This window comes from Ranitomeya imitator, chromosome 4 (genome assembly GCF_032444005.1).
Source record: "Ranitomeya imitator isolate aRanImi1 chromosome 4, aRanImi1.pri, whole genome shotgun sequence".
Classification (NCBI taxonomy): Eukaryota; Metazoa; Chordata; class Amphibia; order Anura; family Dendrobatidae; genus Ranitomeya; species Ranitomeya imitator.
In genome coordinates, this window is record NC_091285.1 from 616,043,168 (window position 1) to 616,058,044 (window position 14,877).

Sequence of the window (14,877 nt, forward strand, 5' to 3'; positions counted from 1 at the left end):
TATGGCTGCACACAGACTACAGGGCGAGCTGCGCTCACACAGAGACCGTGCAGACAGCCGTAAACGGCGCTGCAAGGCCCAAAAAAACCCCTCTAGGTTATCCTATGTAGTGTTTTTCCACAATTTAGCTGGAGACGGGTGGAAAAACACTAATAGGAAATTTTTAAAAAAAATTTTAAACAGGCTGCACTATTTGAAAAAAAGGAAAATTTTTTTCAAGGTATGAGGCAGTAACGAACCCTGAGCTAAATCCAACCGGCTATGGCTGCACACAGACTACAGGGCGAGCTGCGCTCACACAGAGACCGTGCAGACAGCCGTAAACGGCGCTGCAAGGCCCAAAAAAACCCCTCTAGGTTATCCTATGTAGTGTTATTCCACAATTTAGCTGGAGACGGGTGGAAAAACACTAATAGGAAATTTGGGAAAAAATGTGCAGCAGGCTGCACTATGAGCAAAAAAGGACAACTGTGTGAGGCAGTGTGAACCCCCCCTAAGCTGAATACAATCTGGTATATGGCTGCACACAGACTACAGAGTGAGCTGCACACACACACAGAGACCTTGCAGAACGCTGTTAAAACAGCGCTGCAAGGCAAGAGCAAGGTGAACAGTGAAGAACACACAGCGTTTTGCTAAATTAGCCTTTGGAAAGGAAAATAAAGCAATTAGCAAGCTCAACTGGCCCTCAGTTAGAACACAGCGTCCTGTCCCTAACTGAAATCACAGCAGAGTGAGCGCAAAATGGCGGCAGCGTTTTTTATAGTGCAGAGTGACATCATTTCAGCAGCCAATCACAGCCTTGCCAGTAGTTACATGCCCACCATGCTAAACAGGATGTGCCCACACTTCCAATCATTCCTCATTGGCTGCTGCGTTCAGTTTGAATTCTGGGAACTTCCGATTCCGGTATCCAATACGCGGGAAGTATCGGAATTCGGTATCGGAATTCCGATACCGCAAATATCGGCCGATACCCGATACTTGCGGTATCGGAATGCTCAACACTAGTCATGAGTCATGACTGGAGATGGGTGAACCAGAATAGAAATGTTTGGTGTTCGTACCGGACAGTCAGTGTTCAGGCCTGAACGATGAATACGGACTTCCTGCTGCAGTCCAGTGCAGTGTTTGGGGTAAGTCCATGGAGAGAGACAGAGAGAAGAGAGCCTTTTTATCTTAGCAGTTTGGATATCCATTACTTTCAATGGGGTTCGGGTTCTGGTGGAAATTCAGATACTGTTCCAAAAAGTTCAGCTTAGATACCAGAACCCAAATTTCCACCAGTCCGCCCATCACTAGACATTATCCACAGACAAGCAAGTTCACTACAAAGCATTTTGTTCTACTTACATGGGTTAACAACTTAAAACTACATATAATGTCAGATCCAAATAGAGAAAATCAGATGGAAACAGAAAATCATCCACCGGATTTTTTGATAAACTTATAGTTATGAAGAATAACCCACAATGAATGAGAATAAGCTTTTCATTTCTTTAAACGGAACCTGTCATGTAAAAAAATGCTCTTAACCTGCAGATATGGAGATAACCTGCAGGTCAAAAGTATTATAAATCGACCCGGCGCCAGAATTGAGAGCCCCACTGCCGGGAGGAAATTAACTTTATTCCTCCAGCACTCTTCTATGACTGGATGCCCAAGGCTGCCATGCGTAATAAAGTTAATTTCCTCTCTGCAGTGGAGCTCTCGATGCCAGCACCAGGCAGCTAAAGAACGCTGTTAACCTGCAGATTAACTCCTTATCTGCAGGTTAAAAACTTTTTTAACCCCTTCATGACCCAGCCTATTTTGACCTTAAAGACCTTGCCGTTTTTTGCAATTCTGACCAGTGTCCCTTTATGAGGTAATAACTCAGGAACGCTTCAACGGATCCTAGCGGTTCTGAGATTGTTTTTTCGTGACATATTGGGCTTCATGTTAGTGGTAAATTTAGGTCAATAAATTCTGCGTTTATTTGTGATAAAAACGAAAATTTTGAAAATTTTGAAAATTTTGCAATTTTCACATTTTGAATTTTTATTCTGTTAAACCAGAGAGATATGTGACACAAAATAGTTAATAAATAACATTTCCCACATGTTTACTTTACATCAGCACAATTTTGGAAACAAAATTTTTTTTTGTTAGGAAGTTATAAGGGTTAAAATTTGACCAGCGATTTGTCATTTTTACAACGAAATTTACAAAACCATTTTTTTTAGGGACCACCTCACATTTGAAGTCAGTTTGAGGGGTCTATATGGCTGAAAATACCCAAAAGTGACACCATTCTAAAAACTGCACCCCTCAAGGTACTCAAAACCACATTCAAGAAGTTTATTAACCCTTCAGGTGCTTCACAGCAGCAGAAGCAACATGGAAGGAAAAAATGAACATTTAACTTTTTAGTCACAAAAATGATCTTTTAGCAACAATTTTTTTATTTTCCCAATGGTAAAAGGAGAAACTGAACCACGAAAGTTGTTGTACAATTTGTCCTGAGTACGCTGATACCTCATATGTGGGGGTAAACCACTGTTTGGGCGCACGGCAGGGCTTGGAAGGGAAGGAGCGCCATTTGACTTTTTGAATCAAAAATTGGCTCCACTCTTTAGCGGACACCATGTCACGTTTGGAAAGCCCCCGTGTGCCTAAAAATTGGAGCTCCCCCACAAGTGACCCCATTTTGGAAACTAGACATCCCAAGGAACTTATCTAGATGCATAGTGAGCACTTTGAACCCCCAGGTGCTTCACAAATTGATCCGTAAAAATGAAAAAGTACTTTTTTTTCACAAAAAAATTCTTTTAGCCTCAATTTTTTCATTTTCACATGGGCAACAGGATAAAATGGATCCTAAAATGTGTTGGGCAATTTCTCCTGAGTACACCAATACCTCACACGTGGGGGTAAACCACTGTTTGGGCACATGGTAAGGCTCGGAAGGGAAGGAGCGCCATTTGACTTTTTGAATGAAAAATTATTTCCATCGTTAGCGGACACCATGTCGCGTTTGGATAGCTCCTGTGTGCCTAAACATTGGCGCTCCCCCACAAGTGACCCCATTTTGGAAACTAGACCCCCCAAGGAACTTATTTAGATGCCTAGTGAGCACTTTAAACCCTCAGGTGCTTCACAAATTGATCTGTAAAAATGAAAAAGTACTTTTTTTTCACAAAAAAATTATTTTTGCCTCAATTTTTTCATTTTCACATGGGCAGTAGGATAAAATGGATCATAAAATTTGTTGGGCAATTTCTCCCGAGTACGCCGATACCTCATATGTGGGGGTAAACCACTGTTTGGGCACTCGGCAGGGCTCGGAATGGAAGGCGCGCCATTTGACTTTTTGAATGGAAAATTAGCTCCAATTGTTAGCGGACACCATGTCGCGTTTGGAGAGCCCCTGTGTGCCTAAACATTGGAGCTCCCCCACAAGTGACCCCATTTTGGAAACTAGACCCCCCAAGGAACTTATCTAGATGCATATTGAGCACTTTAAACCCCCAGGTGCTTCACAGAAGTTTATAACGCAGAGCCATGAAAATAAAAAATAATTTTTCTTTTCTCAAAAATGATTTTTTAGCCTGGAATTTCCTATTTTGCCAAGGATAATAGGAGAAATTGGACCCCAAATATTGTTGTCCAGTTTGTCCTGAGTACGCTGATACCCCATATGTGAGGGTAAACCACTGTTTGGGCGCACGGCAGGGCTCGGAAGGGATGGCACGCCATTTGGCTTTTTAAATGGAAAATTAGCTCCAATCATTAGCGGACACCATGTCACGTTTGGAGAGCCCCTGTGTGCCTAAACATTGGAGATCCCCCAGAAATGACACCATTTTGGAAACTAGACCCCCAAAGGAACTAATCTAGATGTGTGGTGAGGACTTTGAACCCCCAAGTGCTTCACAGAAGTTTATAACGCAGAGCCATGAAAATAAAAAAAAAAAAATTATTTTCTCAAAAATGATCTTTTAGCCTGCAATTTTTTATTTTCCCAAGGGTAACAGGAGAAATTTGACCCCAAAAGTTGTTGTCCAGTTTCTCCTGAGTACGCTGATACCCCATATGTGGGGGTAAATCACTGTTTGGGCACATGCCGGGGCTCGGAAGTGAAGTAGTGACGTTTTGAAATGCAGACTTTGATGGAATGCTCTGTGGGCGTCACGTTGCGTTTGCAGAGCCCCTGATGTGGCTTAACAGTAGAAACCCCCCACAAGTGACCCCATTTTGGAAACTAGACCCCCAAAGGAACTTATCTAGATGTGTGGTGAGCACTTTGAACCCCCAAGTGCTTCATAGAAGTTTATAATGCAGAGCCGTGAAAATAATAAATACGTTTTCTTTCCTCAAAAATGATTATTTAGCCCAGAATTTTTTAATTTTCCCAAGGGTAACAGAAGAAATTTGACCCCAATATTTGTTGTCCAGTTTCTCCTGAGTATGGTGATACCCCATATGTGGGGGTAAACTACTGTTTGGGCACATGCCGGGGCTTGGAATTGAAGTAGTGACGTTTTGAAATGCAGACTTTGATGGAATGGTCTGCGGGTGTCACGTTGCGTTTGCAGAGCCCCTGGTGTGCCTAAACAGTAGAAACCCCCACAAGTGACCCCATTTTAGAAATTAGACCCCCCAAGGAACTTATCTAGATATGTGGTGAGCACTTTGAACCCCCAAGTGCTTCACAGACGTTTACAACGCAGAGCCGTGAAAATAAAAAATCATTTTTCTTTCCTCAAAAATTATGTTTTAGCAAGCATTTTTTTTGATTCACAAGGGTAACAGGAGAAATTGGACCCCAGTAATTGTTGCGTAGTTTGTCCTGAGTATGCTGGTACCCCATATGTGGGGGTAAACCACTGTTTGGGCACACGTCAGGGCTCGGAAGTGAGGGAGCACCATTTGACTTTTTGAATACGAGATTGGCTGGAATCAATGGTGGCGCCATGTTGCGTTTGGAGACCCCTGATGTGCCTAAACAGTGGTAACCCCTCAATTCTACCTCCAACACTAACCCCAACACACCCCTAACCCTAATCCCAACTGTAGCCATAACCCTAAACACAACCCTAACCGCAACACACCCCTAACCACAACCCTAACCCCAACACACCCCTAACCATAACCACAACCCTAATTCCAACCCTAACCCTAAGGCTATGTGCCCACGTTGCGGATTCGTGTGAGATATTTTCGCACCATTTTTGAAAAATCCGCGGGTAAAAGGCACTGCGTTTTACCTGCGGATTTTCCGCGGATCTCCAGTGTTTTTTGTGCGGATTTCACCTGCGGATTCCTATTGAGGAACAGGTGTAAAACGCTGCGGAATCCGCACAAAGAATTGACATGCTGCGGAAAATACAACGCAGCGTTTCCGCGTGGTATTTTCTGCACCATGGGCACAGCGGATTTGGTTTCCATATGTTTACATGGTACTGTAAACCTGATGGAACACTGCTGCGAATCCGCAGCCAAATCCGCACCGTGTGCACATAGCCTAATTCTAAAGGTATGTGCACACGCTGCGGAAAACGCTGCGGATCCGCAGCAGTTTCCCATGAGTTTACAGTTCAATGTAAACCTACGGGAAACAAAAATCGCTGTGCCCATGCTGCGGAAAAACTGCACGGAAACGCAGCGGTTTACATTCCGCAGCATGTCACTTCTTTGTGCGGATTCCGCAGCGGTTTTACAACTGCTCAAATAGAAAATCGCAGTTGTAAAACCGCAGTGAAATGCGCAGAAAAACCGCGGTAAATCCGCCATAAATCCGCAGCGGTTTAGCACTGCGGATTTATCAAATCCGCAGCGGAAAAATCCGCAGAGGACCAGAATACGTGTGCACATACCGAAACCCTAACCCTACCCCTGCCCCTAGCCCTAACCCTAACCCTAACCCTAGCCCTAACCCTACCCCTAGCCCTAACCCTACCCCTAACCCTACCCCTAACCCTACCCCTAACCCTACCCCTAACCCTAACCCTAACCCTAACCCTATTCTAACATTAGTGGAAAAAAAAAAATTTCTTTATTTTTTTATTGTCCCTACCTATGGGGGTGACAAAGGGGGGGGGTCATTTATTATTTTTTTTATTTTGATCACTGAGATAGATTATATCTCAGTGATCAAAATGCACTTTGGAACGAATCTGCCGACCGGCAGATTCGGCGGGCGCACTGCGCATGCGCCCGCCATTTTGGAAGATGGCGGCGCCCAGGGAGAAGACGGACGGGACCCCGGCTGGATCGGTAAGTATGATGGGGTGGGGGGGGACCACGGGGGGGGGATCGGAGTACGGGAGGGGTGGAACGGAGCACGGGGGGCGTGGAACGGAGCACGGGGGGGCTGGAATGGAGCACGGGGGGGTGGAACGGAGCACCGGGGGGGTGGATCGGAGTGCAGGGGGGGTGATTGGAGCACGGGGGGGTGATTGGAGCACGGGGGGAGCGGACAAGAGCACGGGGGGAGCGGAGCACAGGACGGAGGGGAGCCAGAGCAGTGTACCGGCCAGATCGGAGGGCTGGGGGGGGCGATCGGAGGGGTGGGGTGGGGGCACACTAGTATTTCCAGCCATGGCCGATGATATTTCAGCATCGGCCATGGCTGGATTGTAATATTTCACCCGTTATAATGGGTGAAATATTACAAATCGCTCTGATTGGCAGTTTCACTTTCAACAGCCAATCAGAGCGATCGTAGCCACGAGGGGGTGAAGCCACCCCCCCTGGGCTAAACTACCACTCCCCCTGTCCCTGCAGATCGGGTGAAATGGGAGTTAACCCTTTCACCCGATCTGCAGGGACGCGATCTTTCCATGACGCCGCATAGGCGTCATGGGTCGGAATGGCACCGACTTTCATGACGCCTACGTGGCGTCAAAGGTCGGGAAGGGGTTAAATGATAGATTCACTTTAAGTTTTACAGTTTTAAAACTGAAAGAAGACACATGTTCAACTTATATCCTAATGTCTTGATCCAAAAGAAAAAAAACACCATGAGGCATAATTAGGCGAAAAAATTCCTTCCCGACTCCACATACGGCAATCAGACTAGTTACCTAGATCAACGCCCCATCACAGAATGTAGCACTGTAACCTGTAACATTATTTTTTATCAAGAAAGGCATCTAGGTGCTCCTTGAACTTGTTTTGTGAATCATCGATTACTACATGGATTGGCATAGGGTTCCATAGTCTCACTGCTTTTACAGTAAAGGATCGCTGTCTGTGTAAAAAGATCTTTCGAATGATCTCTGTACGGTCTCCTCATACAGTATATTTGTACATTGTAATAAGATCACCTCTACACCATCATTTTTCTGAATGACTACAAGGTTGATATTCTGTTTTGGTACTGCAGTCGTTATGATACGGTGGTCTAGGAGCAACATGGAACGAGCTCTGAAGGAAGTGGTAACTGTACTGACCGCAGTCCCTAAGCTCAACACAACACTAGAAGTAGCCGTGGAATGCTCCTAACTCTCCCTAGGCATCTCGTCACAGCCTAAGAGCTAACTACCCCTAAAGATAGAAGCAGGAAAGCTATCTTGCCTCAGAGAATATCCCCAAAGGATAGATTATCCCCCCACAAATAATGACTGTGAGTGGAGAGGGAAAAGACATATACAGAATGAAACCAGGATGAGCACAGGAGGCCAGTCTAGCTAAATAGATAGGACAGGATGGAATACTGTGCGGTCAGTATAAAACACTACAAAAATCCACGCAGAGTTTACAAAAAATCTCCACACCTGACTAAAGGTATGGAGGGTAAATCTGCTTCCCAGAGCTTCCAGCAAGACAGAATTAATTCATACTGATAAGCTGGACAAACAAAGAAAGCACAGAATGGATAAGTCCACAATCTATGGACAGAAAAGAGCTAGCAAAAACTTAGCTTTGCTGAACTGGTCAGGGTAACAGGGAAATCCAAAGAGATGTGAATCCAACCAGGAACCATTTACAAGTGGCACTGGCTGAAGGAACGAGCCAGGCCTAAAAAGCAGAGCAGAAGAGACGATAAGTGGAGGCAGCTGAAGACAGCTAACTCCAAGGAGCAGCCATACCATTTGAAACCACAAGAGGGAGCCCAAGAGCAGAACTCACAAAAGTGCCACTTACAACCACCGGAGGGAGCCCAAGAGCGGAATTCACAGCAGCAGTCCACCCACCTCTTTCACCTCTTTTTTGTACATGTCTGCCAGACATTTTCTCCATTTTTTTAGCAGGCACATTAGCATTTAGGCCCTTCCCAGCAAGGCCAGTTTTTGTCCACTGCTCAAAAAAAAAGAAAGAGAACACTTGAACAACAGAATATAACGCCAAGTAAATCAAACTTCTGTGAAATCAAACTGTCCACTTAGGAAGCAACACTGTTTGACAGTCAATTTCACATGCTGTTGTGCAAATGGAATAGACAACAAATGGAAATTATTGGCAATTATCAAGACATACTCAATAAAGGAGTAGTTCTGCAGGTGGGGACCACAGACCACATCTCAGTATCAATGCTTTCTGACTGATGTTTGGGTCACTTTTAAATGTTAGTTGTGATTTCACACTTGTGGTAGCATGAGACGGACTCTACAACCCACACAAGTGGCTCAGGTAGTGCAGCTCATCCAGGATGGCACATCAATGTGATCTGTGGCAAGAAGGTTTGCAGTGTCTGTCAGCATAGTGTGCAAAGGCTGAAACCGCTACCATGAGACCGGCCAGTACACCAGGAGACATGGAGGGGGCCGTAGGAGGGCAAGAACCCAGCAGCATGACCGCTAACTCAGCCTTTGTGCAAGAAGGAACAGGAGGAGCACTGCCAGAACCCTGCAAAATGACCTCCAGCAGGCCACAAATGTGCATGTGTCTGCAAAAACGGTTAGAAACCGACTCCATGAGGATGGTCTGAGTGCCTGACGTCCACAGATGGGGGTTGTGCTCACAGCGTAACACCGTACAGGATGATTGGCATTTACCACAGAACACCAGGATTGGCAAATTCACCACTGGCGCCCTGTGCTCTTCACAGATGAAAGCAGGTTCACACTGAGCACATGTGACAAACGTGACAGAGTCTGGAGACACCGTGGAGAGTGATCTGCTGCCTGCAACATCCTTGAGCATGACTAGTTTGGCAGTGGGTCAGTAATGGTGTGGGGTGGCATTTCTTTGGAAGGCTGCACAGCTCTCCATGTGCTTACCCGAGGTAGCTTGACTACCATTAGGTACCGAGATGAGATCCTCAGACCCCTTGTGAGACCATATGATGGTGCAGTTGGCCCTGGGTTCCTCCTAATGTAGGACAATGTCAGACCTCATGTGGCTGGAGTTTGTCAGCAGTTCCTGCAAGATAAAGGCATTGAACCTATGGACTGGCCCATCTGTACTCCATACCTGAATTCGATTGAACACATCTGGGACATCATGTCTCGCACCATCCACTAACATCACTTTGCACCACAGACTGTCCAGGATTTGGTGGATGCTTTAGTTCAGGTCTGGGAGGAGATCCCTCAGGAGACCATCCGCTGTCTCATCAGGAGCATGCCCAGGCGTTATAGGGAGATCATACAGGCACGTGGAGGCCACACACACTACTGAGCATCATTTCCTTGTCTTGAGGCATTCCATTGAAGTTGGATCAGCCTGTAACTTCATTTTCCACTTTGATTTTGAGCATCATTGCAACTCCAGACCTCCGTGGGATATTAGTTGTGATTTACGCTGATAATTTTTAGATTATATTGTTCTCAACAAATTCCACTATGCAATGAATACAGAGTTATAACTGGAATATTTCATTCAGTGATATCTAGGATGTGGGATTTTAGTGCTCCCTTTATTGTTTTGAGCAGTGTGTTTTCAGCAGACGCATATGTAACGTCCAGTACGTTGGTCGTTGCTTGAGATAGGAATACGGCACTGCTATGAATGACTCAGAACTCAATATGAAGGTAAACCAACTTTTTCTTTATATCTACTGCAAAGAATGACATAATTTTCTCTCACAACACAGTATGGGCCACAACAGCCACAACTCACACAATGCAAGTTATACAGCATGAGAGTGTTGTGAATTCTGTTGTCGGGCTCCCTCCTGTGGTCATGAATGGTACTTCGGCTGGTTCTGTCCATGGACTTCCTCTGGTGGGTGTTTCTGAGTTTCCTTCCTCAGGTGACGAGGTTAATTCGTTAGCTGGCTGCTCTATTTAACTCCACTTAGATCTTTGCTCCATGCCACCTGTCAATGTTCCAGTATTGGTCTAGTTCACTCCTGGATCGTTCTTGTGACCTGTCTTCCCAGCAGAAGCTAAGTTCCAGCTTGTATTTCATTGGTTTGCTATTTTTCTGTCCAGCTTGCTATTTTTATTGTTGTCTTGCTTGCTGGAAGCTCTGGGACGCAGAGGGAGCACCTCCGCACCGTGATTCGGTGCGGAGGGTCTTTTTGCGCCCTCTGCGTGGTCTTTTTGTAGGTTTTTGTGCTGACCGCAAAGTAACCTTTCCTATCCTCGGTCTGTTCAGTAAGTCGGGCCTCACTTTGCTAAATCTATTTCATCTCTGTGTTTGTATTTTCATCTTTACTCACAGTCATTATATGTGGGGGGCTGCCTTTTCCTTTGGGGAATTTCTCTGAGGCAAGGTAGGCTTTATTTTTCTATCTTCAGGGCTAGCTAGTTCCTTAGGCTGTGCCGAGTTGCATAGGCAGCGTTAGGCGCAATCCACGGCTATTTCTAGTGTGTTTGATAGGATTAGGGATTGCGGTCAGCAGAGTTCCCACGTCCCAGAGCTCGTCCTTTATTATCAGTAACTATCAGGTCATTCCGTGTGCTCTTAACCACCAGGTCCATTATTGTCCTGACCACCAGGTCATAACAGTACAGGTGGCCCAAAGTACTAATGCATCTCTATAGAGGGATAAGAGAAGTTCTGAGACCATTTTTTTTTCTTTGCAGTGTGTGTTGTCTCTCTTTTCCCCTTTACCTCTGGGTGGTTCAGGACACAGGTGTAAACATGGACATTCAAGGTCTGTCCTCTTGGATGGATAATCTCACTACAAGGGTACAAAACATTCAAGATTTTGTGGTTCAGAATCCGATGTCAGAGCCTAGGATTCCAATTCCTGATTTGTTTTTTGGTGATAGATCTAAGTTCTTGAATTTCAAAAATAATTGTAAATTGTTTCTTGCCTTGAAACCTCGCTCCTCAGGTGACCCTGTTCAACAAGTAAAGATCATTATTTCTTTGTTACGTGGTGACCCTCAAGACTGAGCATTTTCCCTTGCGCCAGGAGATCCGGCATTGCGTGATGTTGATGCATTTTTCCTGGTGCTTGGATTGCTTTATGACGAACCTAATTCAGTGGATCAGGCAGAGAAAATCTTGCTGGCTCTGTGTCAGGATCAGGATGAAGCGGAGATATATTGTCATAAGTTTAGAAGGTGGTCTGTGCTCACTCAGTGGAATGAAAGTGCCCTGGCAGCAATCTTCAGAAAGGGTCTCTCTGAAGCCCTTAAGGATGTCATGGTGGGATTTCCCATGCCTGCTGGTCTGAATGAGTCTATGTCCTTGGCCATTCAGATCGATCGACGCTTGCGTGGGCGTAAAGCTGTGCACCATTTGGCGGTACTATCTGAGCATGGGCCTGAGCCTATGCAATGTGATAGGACTTTGACCAGAGCTGAATGGCAAGAACACAGACGTCGGAATGGGCTATGTTTTTACTGTGGTGATTCCACTCATGCTATCTCCGATTGTCCTAAGCGCACTAAGCGGTTCGCTAGGTCTGCCACCATTGGTACGGTACAGTCTAAATTTCTATTGTCCGTTACTCTGATTTGCTCTTTGTCATCCTATTCTGTTATGGCATTTGTGGATTCAGGCGCTGCACTGAATTTGATGGACTTGGAGTATGCTAAGCGCTGTGGTTTTTTCTTGGAGCCCTTGCAGTATCCTATTCCATTGAGAGGAATTGATCCTAGTCCTTTGGCCAAGAATAAGCCTCATTACTGGACCCAATTGACCATGTGCATGGCTCCTGCACATCAGGAGGATATCCGCTTTCTGGTGTTGCATAATCTGCATGATGTGGTCGTTTTGGGGTTGCCATGGCTACAGGTTCATAATCCAGTATTGGACTGGAAATCTATGTCTGTGTCCAGCTGGGGTTGCCAGGGGGTACATGGTGATGTTCCATTTTTGTCTATTTCGTCTTCCACTCCTTCTGAAGTTCCAGAGTTTTTGTCGGATTATCGGGATGTATTTGATGAGCCCAAAGCCAGTGCCCTACCTCCTCATAGGGATTGCGATTGTGCAATTAATTTGATTCCTGGTAGTAAGTTTCCTAAGGGCCGATTGTTCAATTTATCTGTGCCAGAACACGCCGCTATGCGGAGTTATATAAAGGAATCCTTGGAGAAAGGCCATATTCGCCCGTCGTCATCACCGTTAGGAGCAGGGTTCTTTTTTGTGGCCAAGAAGGATGGTTCTTTGAGACCTTGTATTGATTACCGCCTTCATAATAAAATTACAGTCAAATTTCAGTATCCTTTGCCGTTGCTGTCTGATTTGTTTGCTCGTATTAAAGGGGCTAGTTGGTTCACCAAGATAGATCTTCGCGGGACGAATAATCTTGTGCGTATTAAACAAGGCGATGAATGGAAAACAGCATTTAATACGCCCGAGGGCCATTTTGAGTACCTGGTTATGCCATTCGGGCTTTCCAATGCTCTATCAGTATTTCAGTCCTTTTATGCATGACATCTTCCGAGAGTACCTGGATAAATTCCTGATTGTGTATTTGGATGATATTTTGGTCTTTTCGGATGATTGGGAGTCTCATGTGAAGCAGGTCAGAATGGTGTTCCAGGTCCTTCATGCGAATTCCTTGTTTGTGAAGGGGTCAAAGTGTCTCTTTGGAGTTCAGAAGGTTTCATTTTTGGGGTTCATTTTTTCCCCTTCTACTATCGAGATGGACCCTGTTAAAGTCCAGGCCATTTACGATTGGACTCAGCCGACATCTGTGAAGAGCCTGCAAAAGTTCCTGGGCTTTGCTAATTTTTATCGGCGCTTTATCGCTAATTTTTCTACTGTTACTAAACTGTTGACTGATTTGACCAAGAAGGGTGCTGATGTGGTCAATTGGTCTTCTGCAGCTGTAGAGGCTTTTCAGGAGTTGAAGCGTCGTTTTTCTTCTGCCCCTGTGTTGTGCCAGCCAGATGTTTCGCTCCCGTTTCAGGTTGAGGTTGATGCTTCTGAGATTGGAGCAGGGGCTGTTTTGTCGCAAAGAAGTTCTGATGGCTCGGTGATGAAGCCGTGTGCTTTCTTTTCTAGAAAGTTTTCGCCTGCTGAGCGTAATTATGATGTTGGTAATCGTGAGTTGTTGGCCATGAAGTGGGCATTCGAGGAGTAGCGTCATTGGCTTGAAGGAGCCAAGCATCGCGTGGTGGTCTTGACAGATCACAAGAATTTGACTTATCTTCAGTCTGCCAAACGGTTGAATCCGAGACAGGCTCGATGGTCTTTATTTTTCTCCCGTTTTGATTTTGTGGTTTCGTACCTTCCGTGCTCTAAGAATGTGAAGGCTGATGCCCTGTCAAGGAGTTTTGTGCCTGACTCTCCGGGTGTTCCTGAGCCGGCGGGTATTCTCAAAGAGGGGGTAATTTTGTCTGCCATCTCCCCTGATTTGCGGCGGGTGCTGCAAAAATTTCAGGCTGGTAGACCTGACCGTTGCCCAGCGAAGAAACTGTTTGTCCCTGATAGATGGACTAGTAGAGTCATCTCTGAGATTCATTGTTCAGTGTTGGCTGGGCATCCTGGAATCTTTGGTACCAGAGATTTGGTGGCTAGATCCTTTTGGTGGCCGTCTTTGTCATGGGATGTGCATTCTTTTGTGCAGTCCTGTGGGACTTGTGCTCGGGCTAAGCCCTGCTGCTCTCGTGCCAGTGGGTTGCTTTTGCCCTTGCCGGTCCCGAAGAGGCCCTGGACGCATATTTCTATGGATTTTATTTTGGATCTCCCCGTCTCTCAAAAGATGTCGGTCATTTGGGTGGTTTGTGATCGCTTTTCTAAGATGGTCCATTTGGTACCTTTGTCTAAATTGCCTTCCTCCTCTGATTTGGTGCCATTATTTTTCCAGCATGTGGTTCATTTACATGGTATCCCGGAGAACATCGTTTCTGACAGAGGTTCCCAGTTTGTTTCGAGGTTTTGGCGATCCTTTTGTGCAAGGATGGGCATTAATTTGTCTTTTTCCTCGGCTTTCCATCCTCAGACAAATGGCCAAACCGAACGAACTAATCAAACTTTGGAAACATATCTGAGATGCTTTGTTTCTGCTGATCAGGATGATTGGGTGTCCTTTTTGCCGTTGGCTGAGTTCGCCCTTAATAATCGGGCCAGCTCGGCTACTTTGGTTTCGCCGTTTTTCTGCAATTCTGGTTTCCATCCTCGTTTCTCTTGAGGGCAGGTTGAGTCTTCAGACTGTCCTTGTGTAGATACTATGGTGGATAGGTTGCAGCAGATTTGGACTCATGTGGTGGACAATTTGACATTGTCCCAGGAGAAGGCTCAACGTTTCGCTAACAGCCGGCGCTGTGTGGGTCCCCGACTTCGTGTTGGGGATTTGGTTTGGTTGTCGTCTCGTTATTTTCCTATGAAGGTTTCCTCTCCTAAGTTTAAGCCTCGTTTCATTGGTCCGTATAAGAATTCTGAGGTTATCAATCCTGTGTCATTTCGTTTGGCCCTTCCTGCTTCTTTTGCCATCCATAATGTGTTCCATAGGTCGTTATTGCGGAGATACGTGGCGCCTGTGGTTCCATCCGTTGATCCTCCTGCCCCGATGTTGGTTGAGGGGGAGTTGGAGTATGTGGTGGA